Raw genomic sequence first — 14,371 nt, 5'->3', positions numbered from 1 at the left:
TACAAACTTATAACATAATAAATCACCACATCCCCACAAAGCACTATACAATCCCAGTGATTTAACTTCGCTAGAAAGCAAAGCCATACACGTCACAAACAAAATTCAGAGCAATAGTTTTGAAAAATCAGTTGCTTATATAAATTAATTTGAACTTTGTTGCATTTGTAATTGAATATAAAGACATTTAATATTAAGGGATTGGTGCTGCTCAGTGAATTTAGAGATGCCGAGTTGAGAGAAAAGAATGCGTTTCCTTCAAAGATGAAGGCCTTCTGAATTTTGGTGCTTAGTAAACAGCTGCTAAATGATTGAATGATACCTGTGAAGTACGCAGGGTCAAATGTGGTCAGTACCTCAAAAAGCACCGGATCTTTCCATATTGAAAAAGCACTTACAAAAAGATCTTGGTACATTCATATATCCTCGCTCTGCCTGTCACTTCAAAATATGTGCTAGGTATCCAGAACAGAGGCTGGATTATCCTTTGTCAGTCCCCCCTCCCTCAAAGTTGATGAGAACTATACCACCAAACTCAATATGGGACGTAGATTTAGCACCCTATCAACAAAAGAGGCTTCTTGCTTAGAAGTAGCATTGACTGATGTACCAAAGAAAGCCAAGAATTACAAAGAAATTCTTAAGTGTTCCATTCATCCATTAGTCTTAGATACCATTACCCTGGAAAGCCATTAGAATGCATTCTGTGCAGCTTCCTTGTAAAAAGTAGGGTTAACCAAATTTCATTTCCGTTAAAAGTCCTACACTGTTGGGCAAGCATAAACTACATTCCTGATCTACCCAAGGAAGAGAAAAGAAGGGGAAAAAGCATAAGCAGGTGCAGCACTTGTTATATCACAAGCTAAAAAGCCACTATTTCCCTCCCTAGATGTACATATATAATGGGAGCCTACTTCTGTAAGTGACTTCATCTTGTAAATCAGATGTTTTGTTGACAAGATGATCACCACCCTTGAATAGAAGGAAGCTGCACCCAAAGCACAGATTCAGACATTCCAGACAGAAGTCTGGCCTTCCATCCAAGACAAATATGGAGCTTAATCTGCACTTCTCTTACTGTGGTTTATTAGTTTGCAATATCTGGAGAGGATCTACTTTACAATTCAAAGAGAAGGGGTGTAGCTGGACCTTACTTAACCAACATCTTTGCGGTAAAAATCCAGCCTTGCCTTGGCAGGCAAGAGAGGGAGGGAAAGCACTTAGATTCCACAATGACAGAAGAAAATCTCATCATGCAAGTGCATTCTTCAACTGCACGCAGGCAGATGCAGATTCACTATCGCTCTCTGATGTCCTAAGTAAGAATACAGAAGCTTTTATCCTCTTAGTCTGTATGGTAGCATTCTTTAAAGACAACACGACTGCTTCAGAGCACTTAGACAAAAGAACCAAGAAAATACATTCATGCTGTTTCTCAGACTGAGAAAACTACAGTCAAATAGAAATAAGATAGATACTGTTAAGACTAGTCTCAAAAGTAAGCTTCTACATGGAAAAAATACAAAGAACACTAACAGGTTTCAGTATTTAAGAGAAATAGTATAACCGAAATCATCATCATAATTCTTCTCTTGCAGCCTTTACTCCCTAAACACAGGCTCATCCCATGCCTGGGCATCAAAAACTGAAACTGAGATTGGACTGTAAACAAAACTGAAATTGGCTTTGTAAATATTACTGCTTGTTTAATAAAAAGGGCAGAGAGAAAATTAGCTAAAATTACTTATCTTTATTAGAGTATAACTATTTCCCCCAAATTACCTCATAATTACTGCCTTTTTCATTTTTGACTTTTCACTGTTCTTTCAATCCTTTCGAACACAGTGATCTAAAGTACGCATAAAAAAATAGATGTGTATCTATTAATGGTTTTTTCTAAATGTTCCTTTTGATTGTAAAGATTATTTTAAAGCAGAACATTATATTGCTTATTTAAACAGATAACGGGCAAGCATATTTCTTCATTGTACCCTCCCCACAGCCAGAGTTTTGCATCTTACTGACAAGCAAAGGTGAAGGCAGTAGCATTTTTGGCAGGCTCCAAGGAACCTCTTTGCTAGTTTCCAGCAAAGGTGTTCAGCAAAGTTATTCTTTCAGCAGCCAGGCTGCAGAACAAGCTGTGAGCAGCAGCTGAAATCAGTGGTGTAGGTCAGGGTATATTCAGACATGTGAAATGCTCTCATCTCTGGTTTGGGTGATATCATGTTCATCTATTTTTCCTGAACACTGAAAAGGATTTGTTCTTCTTTTATTATTTGCCACTACACAACTGGCTTACATGTCTGTGAGCAAAAGTAAACAGCTAAAATGAATCAGGTGCCCTCTGGGATTAAATGGGGCTTAAAGTATCCAAGTGTGAGCCTAAGACTTTGGAGTTATGAATGAACCACAGCTGTCAGAGACAATGCTTTCAGTATGACCTTAGAGCAAATGGCACCATGATAGCAGGGAACATGGCAGGTTGTACTCAGATGCCTCCTGAAAAACAAAGTGGAAAGTTCTTTAAGTCACCCTACAGTAATATCAGCACCACTGATACTGATTGAAGGAGTTGGGATTAGAGCTGCAATACATTAAGTCAACTTGAATATCCACATATTGATTAGCCCACTAACACATCCATGGTCCGAGATTCACAGCACCATCAGGAGGATTGATCATATCAGTACGGCATTCATTTCACACTCCTCATCGTGACAAAGCCCAGAGCAGTAAGTCTTGGAAGACAAGAGGATACATCACCACTCCTGTCACAAGAAACTTTGATACAATTTCACTTGCATCTAAATTACATCCCAGATGTAACCAACCCTCTGGAAATGCCAAGATTTACATGCTCAAACTGATTAGCTGATAAACATATTATAATCCTCACCTGGACAGCTCCATCCTTCCATATATTACTACCATGCCAGCACAGCTGAAATCCAAGTTTTCATCCCACACATTTGTTCTCCTGTAACACTACCTTAGCTACATGGCCTCACATCTTTGGAGACAACTTTGCATTTCCTTATGCACCTGGGGCTCACAGGAACTTCATTGTGTTCCTCCCTGGTGAAGGAATGGATAATGTTGCCTGTAAACACTACTAATTACTGAGAACTAGAGCTGGTAGAGAAGTGGTATGGTGCATGCTGCAACATAAGAAAGAAGCTAAAACATTTTCCAATTTCTTTGAAGGTTTGACAGCAAAGCTTGAAAATCTAAAGCATTCCACTTTGTTCTTTTCCCTTTATCACTGTCTCATGAAAAAAAAGGGAGAGAAAAGAAAGGAGAGGAAAAAGATTTAACAGGGGGAGGAAAGAATTCCCTTCTCTACTTACTTCATTTTCCAAACCAAAATAACTGGTTTTGTTTTTCCAGATCTTTATCTCCCTTCATCTAAAAGCTGTCCTTCTCAAAATCATATAATAAATTACCTGCAATTCATTTTCTTACCTGAAACTATTTCTGAAGATGATTGTTCCTAATACCACAGCTCATCATAACGTAGTGATTTCCAACCTGCGGTCCACAGACACTGTCAAGCAGCGTGCAGCTGGTCAATGGGACACGAATGTTTTTTAATCTAAGATGCATGATAGCCTGGGAGTGCATTGTGGCTTGACAGTAGCCTGTGGTTCACTGGACTTGAGAACCACAGCCTTAACTTCTGCTGCTGTCTAACCACTCCATGGCTTCTACAACTTTACCTCAGAGACAGCTGTAACACTCAGATTCAGCTGAAAAGTATCAGGGGGAGCTTTATTTTACTTCAGTTCCATATGTATCTCTTTAAGCAGATACTAAAGGTCAATTATATTCATGTTTTATACTACACACACATTTTTATTTCCCCCGTATGAGGATCCCCTTACCCTCTCATCACTAGATGTTTGATGTAATGTCTGTATTCTGCACTTTGGGCTTTTCAAATACTTCAAAACAGTCTCTGCTCTATAGATTTTTATTCATCTTACTGTTATTTTGCCTGACTTCAAGTTCACTCAATTTCTAGTTGGAACGATTCAAAGCGTAAGCAATTTACAGGATATTATTCCAGGTGTTCTTAACATAATTGGTTTTTTATAAAGGAGGCAAAAAACCCAACAGGAAAAGCTTCTAATTGCTACTTATGCAACTGAGCAGGGAGGTGACTATATCCAGCGTACAAGTGGGCAAAGATGCTCACAGAATACATATTTTATATGAACTCTTTCTCTGTTAAATGAAACTCCCTGAGAAGATAAACAGGACAGAGTAGGGAAAGAGTCTCCATACAATAATTAACCATAAGAGAACCCATCTAATACACTTCAATATAAAACGGTCATCTATATACGTTGCTCACAAGAGATTTGAGAGCTGAATTCATGGAGAATTCCTGTTTTAATAAGCCTTACTTCTCTGCCCTTAGTCATTACTTCGTAAGATGCTACCTATGCCTGTTAAGAAAGGACTAAACAATAAGGAAGGACTAAACAATAAGACTTTATATTGTAAATACAATTTCTAGTAATCAGAGTTGTTTTGTTTGGTTCCCCCCTGCCCCAAACTTAAATGTGAATATTTCCTTTCTTACAGCATTTACAGAAACCAAGATTCATGCTGTAACTAATTTCATGAAGTGAAGGAAATAAATTATTTTAAACTGTAAGCAGGCAGCTTAATTTAGTAAGAGACATTTTCTTTAGGTACAATAGAACTTTTGATTTACAGAAGTGAAATATGACAAGTCAGTCATGAAGAATATCAACTCACCTGCTCAACCAGAGTTCTTTACCACTTTAGTGGACTAACCAAGCACAAACAAACCCAACAAAACCCAAAGATGCATGTTAATGACACCGGAAGTGATAAAATTCCTTTCTTTCACCTTATCTTGATAGTCAGAATTTGCTGCCATGCATTTAACTGTTTTTGAGACATGCCACTATTACCAAGTAAGGTTGTCTTACGGTGCAAATCATAAGTAAGTCTCACCAAGTGTATTTGCTACGCAAATATCTGTTAATCAAAAGCCATTACTCCACTAAATAGGAATGTGCTTCAACAGTTGCCTGTTACATGTTTGTAACAGCCATGTCTTTCATTGTCTTTCATTGCTGTATGATTGCCTGGTGTCCCACAGAGAAGCTCATATGCAGAACACAGAATTCCCTTACAGTTTTAGATGTTAGAACTTGTTAAATTATACCTTTAGTTATGGTTAAACAGACTTCATTCTCCATGTTCAGCTTCTACAGTTTGTAAAAACAGGTACTCCCATTAAATCCTTACCTTGTGACTGAATTTGTTCTCCTTTCCTGCTCTGACAAACACTGAATACCACAAAACAGAAGAATCCAGTTATCTTTAACTTCAAGAAACAACAACTGCCTTTAAACAATGCAGTACAAAGCTTTTGCTTGTGGAGCTACTAATATAAGCTTTCCGCTTAATACAGGACTCAGCATGCTAAAAATTAGTGACATTTTAAGTGGAACAATTCTTTCATCATCAGGCTGATATTTGGCTGGTGTTCTGGTTACCTCCCTTATAAGGCACCAGTAAGAGGGAAGGGCAGGGAACACATGCAGTTATTCATTGCAAGAAAATAATTAAAACAAATTTTAAGAAATGTCTGTGATAAACACTTTTCCAATATACAAAGCAAGACAAAAGGAGCCTCATGCCATTGGACGAAGGTTTGCTATTTCTACCTGGTTAATTTGGAAAAAGGGAATTTTTACTAAAAGGAAAGGTTTTTCGCAGTTCTTATGGGAAGAAGTGGAACACTTAAGCCTGTGAGCTGCTCCTGCCTTCTCCACATTTTGGTTCATATCTAGCTAATCAGCCAAAGAGGTAGTTCTGCACTGGGAAATAAAGGAGAGATACCAGGCCACACCTGTGTCCTGTCACCCTCTCCTCTGGGCTCAGTTGTGACACATGGAAGCCCAAGATGGGTTATCGTAAGTTCAGCTTCAAACAAGGGGGTTCTGTGGCTAGGTAATCCGCATATCAGCTGGCTTGTACAAAACGGCTCTCCTTCAGACAATGAAATACCGTTTGGAATTTAACTATCAGTTCAGCTATAAGTAGGTTCCTTTTTTACTAGTGCACTCATAATAACACTGAGGCTTTGTACCAAGTGAAGCTATAGCTGCTCTGGTGTTACATGGCAGTTGAGTCAGGCCTCTGTCAATGTTAAATTCAGCTCTACTCATTCCAGAAAAAACGAAGTAGAAAACAGTGATCTGTGGGAAAGGTCCATTTTATCAAGCGATTCCCCCACAAGTGACTGAGCTCAGATTGGTAGTAGTACTGGCAAATTCAAGGTTTGCATACATGGCAGAAGCAAACCTACCTTGGAAGCGAACAGTGTCCCTAGGAAACCCTTTTCCCCACAGAGCAGACTCAAGAGTCTCCAAACTGTCAGTGGTCTGGCAGGAAGACGACATATCTGTCCTCTGTGGGGGTTCTCAGCGATGCTGTCAGCAGCTCATGGTAGAGCACAAGTATGCTAGATAAGTTGTCTCACTCTCTGCCGCATCAGGGACAGGGACATGTACAACCAGGAGAGCCCCCTAAGCACACACAACTCCCCACTTGTTGCATGCCGCTTCTGTCACACAACTTTCTTTTGTTGTTTGTGTCCTTTTTAGCAGTGGCTTTAGGATAGTCATGTGTCTTACTGAAGCTATGACTTTCATTCCCTCCCCCCCGCAGTTTAAACTCCTGCGTATGGAAGCTGACTGTATTTGTAACTCCTACGGCTTGGCACGACCTAATGTCTTCATTTTAATTGCACCCAACTTACGCACCACTGTATTTCTCATAAGCATTATTCTACTATAGCATCTCACAAAAAGGGCCCTAAACCAAGTACTTCTTTCTGGTAAGGTACCCACTTGACAAAAGTTTTCTAATTGTTTGTCTGGGACGTGGTTTGCTTTGTTTTGTTTTACTACAAGGAGATTTAATTGCTAAAATTTCTTGGCACATTTTATAAACGCACTAGCAGTGCCTTACTTAGTGTGACGTTACACATGATACTCTCAGAGAATTGTAAACTGCTATCTTTACTACACATAGTAGAAAAAGGTCTCATGACCTTTCATCTGTTCGAAGATAACAAAACAGGTTTTTTTGTTTCCACTTCTGTGGAAGGAAATTTAATGAATTCCAATACGCCAAGATCTTTGCCGAGTCTGCAGCTCCTCTACAGCATGTCAGAGATCACGGGCTCAAACTACGAAACACGAAACACATAGCTAATGTAAGTTGCAATACAATAAACACTCTTCCTCTAAATACAGATCCTCTCCGCGTATAGATCCGAGTTATCCCCTTGCTTCCTCCCTCCCATTCATTCTGCCACCTATGACAAATTCAATCTGTTTGCACAACCTGTTCACACCAAACTATTACTTAATGTTGTCTGTTCCTTGTTACTAAAAGGTGAATAGTTGTCTCTTTGTACTGCTTCAGGAGATTCTTACTCTTGTGAAATCCCATAAACCCAGACTACTATTTTAAATCAACCACTGTTCACTTATACTAGTAAAAATATAGAGGTCGACTGTTCCTTTGACAATCAAAATCTCATATAAGTAGTCTTCTGAAGCAAGTTTATTACATTAAATTCTAGGTATCTGCTTTCTTCATATTCCATTCAGTTGCAACTCTCCTAAACCACATCAGCTAACAAATTGCAAGTTTGTAGGTATAAATATTAAAGACATACATCACAAACTAAATTCCAAATCTACAGTTCAAACCAGAATGCAAAATCTGATGCCAAAACTACTGAGAAATCAGAAAACCAGATATTTGAAGCATAAAGATTAATATTCTTTCCTGATCCACTGTTTTCTTTTGCTTTTTTAATCGCTACAAAGTATTAAGCGTATTAGCATAAGTATTAATGCAAGCTTCACAAAATTACCTGATTTCACAAGACAGTATTAACTATAACAACTGCCCATTTTAATGCTTCCCATGCTGAACAAATTATTTATGAAAAGGAAAATAAGTTTTTTTCCGATAAATTCATTCACCTCCCCAGTCCCTGTTTTGTTTTTATTGTTGTCAAAGCAAAATGTTCTATTGTATCCTCATGCAGATGCAGGAGCAGTGAGACTGCCAAAAGTTATTCTGTAGTTTTAGACTACAGAGCTGCAGGACTCTTCACAGAATCACAGAATGATAGAGGTTGGAAGGGACCTCTGGAGATCATCTAGTCCAACCCCCCTGCCAGAGCAGGTTCACCTAGAGCAGATTGTACAGGAATGCATCCAGGCGAGTTTTGAATATCTCCAGAGAAGGAGACTCCACAACCTCTCTGGGCAGCTTGTTCCAATGCTCTGCTACCCTCAATGTAAAGAAGTTCCTCCTCATGTTTAGATGGAACTTCCTATGACCAAGTTTGTGTCTGTTACCTCTTGTCCTGTACCTTGCCGTACCAATCAAACGACGAAGTCTACTCTTCTGCGTTTGGCAACAACTAACTTCCAATCCTTCAAGAAAGATCCCCCACCTTAAACACAGTTCACCACATAAATTCACACCATGCACTAAATAACTCTTCCCTGAGTTCATACCCAAAAACATTAGATTGGGTTACCCTCACTGTTACTTCTTTTTGCACAACATAAGATGATATTTATTCACCAGACTGTGAAAAATCCTGCATCAACCCATCCTGAAGAATTAGACTTCAGTTATTTATCAAAGCCACATTTTCATGCTACAGTAATGCAGTTACTACTGATGGCAGGTCTGCTCTAAGTACAGCTATATGTTCAAAAGACCTGCGAACAAGAGAAGATTAAATGATTTTGTGGACAATAGTATGTTTAATTTATGTCAACTGTCATTACCCTAAGACACATAAAGCCTCTTTCTGGGGGACTAAAAGCAAACAATTTACCATATAATATCAGCTTAGTAGTCTTTGTGCTGATGAATGCTGTATTCAGAGAATTGTTTTCATTGTAATTTATATGTCTACCCTGCCTCTCCTAGATTACAAATATCAAACTTTATCAATTGGCTTTACATTTTAACTAACCCTTGGCTTAAACTTGGTGGGAAGAAGAACATTTTTATTAGAATAAACATGGACTGAGTGAAAACTGAATTTATAGGAAGAAGATAAACTTTAAAAAACAAGACTAACCCATTGCCTAGACAGATACAGTGGACAAAAACAGTGCTTCTCAAACTGTGACTAAGCTCCTTGTGATCACCAAAGGATTCAAGAGCGATCCCAAACTACAGTAGGTAACTTAAATGATTAAAAACTTGTACACACCATTCAAGCTTCAGGGGCACACGGATAGATGAGCCAAAAGGAGGCTACACAGAAGTCCTGAGAAACAATAGCTAGGCAAACCTCACCCATGTGCGGGAGAAGCTATGCATACACTGAACTCCATTCCGTGTGCCATCCTGTATCATTCCAATCCACGAGAGGCCCACCAGGGACTCCACTAAGCACAGGATCAGACCGTCAGAGATCAGCACCAGAAAGCTTGCACCAGCAGGTCCACAATGGATCATTTGACAGAAATAAAAAACTTCTGTTCTCCTGGGAACATTCTCTCATCGCACACCAAGAGCATAGGGGCCTGGTCCAAGTCCACTGCAAGTTAATGATAGGGTTTGGGTCTGTTTGCTTTTTTTTTTTTAAAAAAAAAAACCCTAAGTTTCTGAAAAAAAAAAGGCAGAAAGAAATAAAGCATGATACCTGTCCACTGTAAAGATTTGCTTCTGAATTCTGCTTAGCTAGTGATTTGAGGGTTTCTCTTCCCCTGAAAAATGTTTGAGACATAAATATTTAATTTCAGATTTTTTTATGTTCTGTTAAGCAATAATGTTTAAAATGAACATATACTATGCCATGTACAAGGTGAAAAATAGCTGAGTTCCAGTTTCACAGAACTATGCAAATTTGACTTTTCCTAACCCAAGACACCTTCTAACAAAGGCAGGAAAACATGTCTACATATAGCACAGAAAATAAAACTGCATCAATTCTATTAGATACAATAACAGATTTCTCATACGCAATGAGTGCGACCACTGCTTATCACCTCTCAGGTTAGTAGCCTATGTGCTTGTTTCTTAGTATTTCACTTAACTGCTCAGAGTAAAATTGAGACTGATACTGTTTCATCCCTAAGTTCCTAAAGGATAAGGAATGAAAACAGTCGAAGACTTCTGTGTATATTCAGGCATCTTTTATGGAACATGCACAACAATTTAGTGAGATTTATTAGTGTTACATATGCTCACAAACAAGATCCCTCTACTTCAAGTGACTTCAGAAAACTGTAATCAAAACACTGAATCAGCATATGTGACAAAAGCCAGCACCTGTGGTCTCCAAAATAAATGTCTCTGCTCTTCAGCAAAGAGAAAGTAGAAGCAAACCAATGTGAATATATCCCACCAAATAGCAGAGAAGAAACTTCCACCCTCCCCCCCCCAATCAAACTTCAGCATTGTTTTTTACTCAGAGGCTACATCAAGGATCGTTTATTCCTATTCTGGATTTCGCAACAGGAAATCAGGTATGCAGCATCAGTGGAGGCAGCTTTTTAGCATGCGTGTGAACTCATTCTAACCCAAGACGATTCAAACTAATTAAAACCAAAGAAAAAACAGGAGACATCTCAGTTCTTAGCATTTAACTTTTATCTTAATCACTGGGAATTGCCTAAAAAATACAGAGCACGAGCTGGACTGTCAAATCACGAGCCCGATCCAAAACTCCTTTGGCTCAGGGAAATGTTACAAAGCAGGGTTTGGATTTGTTCACCCGAGAGGGGAAACTTGTGAGGTTTTGCTTGCTTGTTTTTTAAGCGCATTACAGAGATAATGTTGTCCCTTTATTTATTTATCCAAGAGAGGGCAGGACACCCTTCAGCCCGAAAGCCGCGCTATCCACCGCGGGTACACCCCACGCCACCTCCCGCTCGCCCGCCGCGCCTGAGCCTGACCCTCACCGCGCACGGCGCGGCACCCACACACGCCCGACTTCGCCTCCCACCCCGCTAAACGCCGAACCTCTCCACCGAGCTGCCCCCTCCCGCCGCCGCCACCCCGGGGGGGGCTCCCGCGGCTCTCCGCAAGCCCGCCCGCCGCGCCGGCCCCTCAGCGCTCCCTCCGCCCGCCGCGCCCAACCGCCGAGCTGGCCGCTGGCTCAACCGTCGCCCCCTCCCCGGGGGGGGGAGCGGCTGGCGGCGGCGGCCGTGGCGGGGCGCCTCAGCACCTCGCCGGCTGGCGGCACCCACCCCGGAGAGACGGGCGAACTCGGGCAACTTGTGCCGCTGGCAGGAGGCGGCAGCCCCGGCTCGGCCGCCGGGGGCAGGGGGAGAAGTCACCTGAGGGGCGGCGCGCCGGAGGCAGGCGGGCAAACCGCCCTGGCGGCTGCCAAGCCGGGAGCCACCCCCGGTCCTCCCGCCTCCTCCCCGGGCTGAGCAGCGGCCGGGGCTAAGGCTGTCCTCCCGCAGACTCTACGGCTATGGCTGCTCCTGCTGCCTCACGGTGGGGGGGAGGAAGGAGGAGAGGGAAGGCAGAGGGAGATTTCTAGTCTCCAATGACAGGGTCCCTTCTCCCTCCGCACCACGCCAGGGGAAGGCTGCTCCGGCGCCCGCCGGCGAGAGGGCCGGGCCGGGCCGGGCCGAGGGGCGCCCCCGGGGCGGCGGGCTGCGCCGGCTCGCCGCGGCACTCACCTCTCCGCGCCGCCCTCCCGCCGGCTCCTCGCTCGCTGCCTGCAGCCGGCGACTCTGCGAGCACGGCCCCCTCCTCCGCGCTAATGGCAGGAGGAGGAGGGGGGCGGGAGGGCCTCGGCGGAGGGATGTTTACTCGGCGGCTCTCGCGAGAGCCCGGCGCCGCCGAACCGAGCCGCGATTGGCTGCTCCCGCCGCCCGCCAGCGGCGCGCCCCGCCCCGGCCCGCAGGCAGGTGCCACAGCAGCCGGCGCGCCCCGCGTCCCCCGGCCCCCGCCCGCCGGCTGCCCCGGCTGCCCCGGCTGCCCCTTCTGCCCCTTCTCCTCCTTCAAAACAGCCGAAAGTTCCTCGGGAGCGGCGGCCGGGGACCAGCGGCCTCGCCTCCGGCTCTTCCCGGAGCGCAGCCGCTGCCCCGGCTCCCCACGGACCGAAGGGACTGCGTCCCGCTTCACTCCAAGCAGCCAGCTTAAACCTTCCCTCTCCAGAGGCTCTGCCGGTGGAGGTTCACCGAGGGGCTTGTAGGTGTGAAGGGATCTCACGGGCAGGAGGGCACTGCTAAACTCGCCTTGAGCATGCGTGGGTGCCCAGATGCTCAAACAGAAGACAGCAGAATTAACTGGAAATAGTGTATTTGGAGGCCTTTGGCTTTTCTATCCTGTCCCACCGCAGCCGTACGAGGGTAAGGGTGGTGGGCAGAAGAGAAGTGAAACCCCGCTTTCGTTCTAGTACTACCTGATCATAAAACAAAGCAGCAGCACCTATGGGAAAGCTGTTATCCCGAGGATGCAGTGGTACAGATTTCTTACAAAGCCAGCTACGCAGAAGGCAAACCTCTGAGCTCGGACTGGAAGAACGACTGAGTACAACCGTCATCTGCTTCTGTCACAACGAGCAACGTGTGGAAGCTAGCGGAAGTTTGTCCTAGTGTCGTCACTTGACTTGCGGATAGCTGCTGAAGAAGAGGATTTATTTGGCAGCCACATTTAATTTGTTTTACCTCATTAGTCTTTATATAGAGATAAGGGTCTTAGGAGCTCTGTCCGCTAAAGCAAATTTCTTGCCCAGAGATCTTACAATCCCAGGACCTGCAAGTGTGTCTACACGTGCCCTTCGCCTGCAGGCAGAGCCGGGAAATTCCCTGTGGACCTCCCTGAGCACTGTGGACCTACCTGCTGAGACCGGTTTTCAGAAGCGTTAGATTTGGTAGGTTTGAAATAACAGAAGCCTAAAATTAGCATGTTTTCACTTGAATGCGATGCAAGAGTGTGTCCTGGATGGACTGCTCTTTGCGATATCTGTTTCCGCATTTGGAGTCTTGCGGTAATGAAGTTGTGCACTCCCATTTACGGTATTGCAGCGTTGAAAGCACAGACACATAACCCAGAAAAAGAATTAGCGAGAGAGGAAAAGACACTATGATAAGTAAATTCAAAGTAAACTGATTACCAATCTAAAAAAGCAGTATTTCACTAAAGCACTCGTCCAAGAGCAAAAGTCTTTACAAATCTTTATCAGTAACAGCGGTAAAAGGGAGTGACAGACACACCCCCCCCCCCCAACAGGAATGGGTACTGCTTTTGAGTGGGGATTTCTGGTGTTTGAAAGTGTTGATTTCAGTATCTTGTGTCTGTCTGCTCCCCCACTCCTAAAGCTGTCAAAAGGAAGCTGGGGGAGGCAAGGTCAGGCTCCAAGACGATGGGGACCAGCTGTGACAATGAAAATTAAATGAATATTCACAACATGACGTTACAGTCCCTGACTTGCTGCTGTTACTCCTCTTGTGGGTCTTGCCAGCACAGCAGATGGCAGACACTGAAAGACTGTTGTGCCAGTGGAAAATTACTGAGTTTTGTTGGTCCTGCGTATGTGAGGGGGGAAGTGGGGCAACCTTCTATTTATTTAATTATTTTCAAGAGAGAAAAGGAAAACAAATGGTTCCTAAGACTACAAAAATTACTGGCATGTAAAGAACGGGTCTCTTATTTTAGATGAATGATACATGTCTGTTTACATTACAAGTTTTCCTTGTAATTCCATATAACTTTCCTTATAAGTCTGAATCGTGACTTTTCCTAAATAGTAGTGCAATTAAAAAGAGAAACAACATTGTAATAATAGCACTGGCAGTTACTTAAGAGACCTATGGAAAAAACTAAGTATTTTATGTTTCTATTTTTATGTGGCTGTAAAAGTATTTATGTTACTGGACTTTCCATTGCAAAACAGACATGGCTTATTTTAATTTTCTAATTTTACATATTTTTTTACATAGCTATACACATAGAAGGTTATCTTACTTGATCTTGCAATGGGATCACCACTGTTGCAGTTGAAGTCAATGGGATACCTAATGCGAATACACTTAAGCATGTCCATAGTCTTTGAAGGTCTGCGCACATAAAGAGAGTTACAACCAAATTCTCATCCTGAAATGAACCATGGCAGAACCAAACCTGCAAATAATGTCTGTGCAGGCAAATGAAGTGTGGAGAATTGACAAATATATAAGGTTTTAACCCAAACTGTGACGCAACATAACAGTTGTAAACAGCAGCGTTTGTCCAATAACTTGTATTTGTGTATATTTGCAGAGTTAGCCCTTTATTTAGAGGTATAAGAACCTATTCACTATGTAGAAGGGCAACATCTCTT

The 14,371-nt window shown here is 42.8% G+C and overlaps 1 protein-coding gene across 1 annotated transcript in view; it reads right to left on the bottom strand.

The window, feature by feature from the left end:
* Nucleotides 1-11,752, bottom strand: part of STK38L (serine/threonine kinase 38 like) — a 48,208-nt gene extending 36,456 nt beyond the window's left edge. Inside the window, exon 1 of the mRNA XM_059816617.1 lies at nt 11,724-11,752. The gene's annotated coding sequence lies outside the window, so the exon portion shown is untranslated. The remainder of the gene's footprint in view (nt 1-11,723) is intronic.
* Nucleotides 11,753-14,371: the final 2,619 nt, after the last annotated feature.

The sequence above is a fragment of the Gavia stellata genome, chromosome 4 (genome assembly GCF_030936135.1).
Source record: "Gavia stellata isolate bGavSte3 chromosome 4, bGavSte3.hap2, whole genome shotgun sequence".
NCBI classification, from domain to species: Eukaryota; Metazoa; Chordata; class Aves; order Gaviiformes; family Gaviidae; genus Gavia; species Gavia stellata.
The sequence above is the reverse complement of the archived record's forward strand: the minus strand, read 5'-3'. Positions and strand labels throughout refer to the sequence as shown.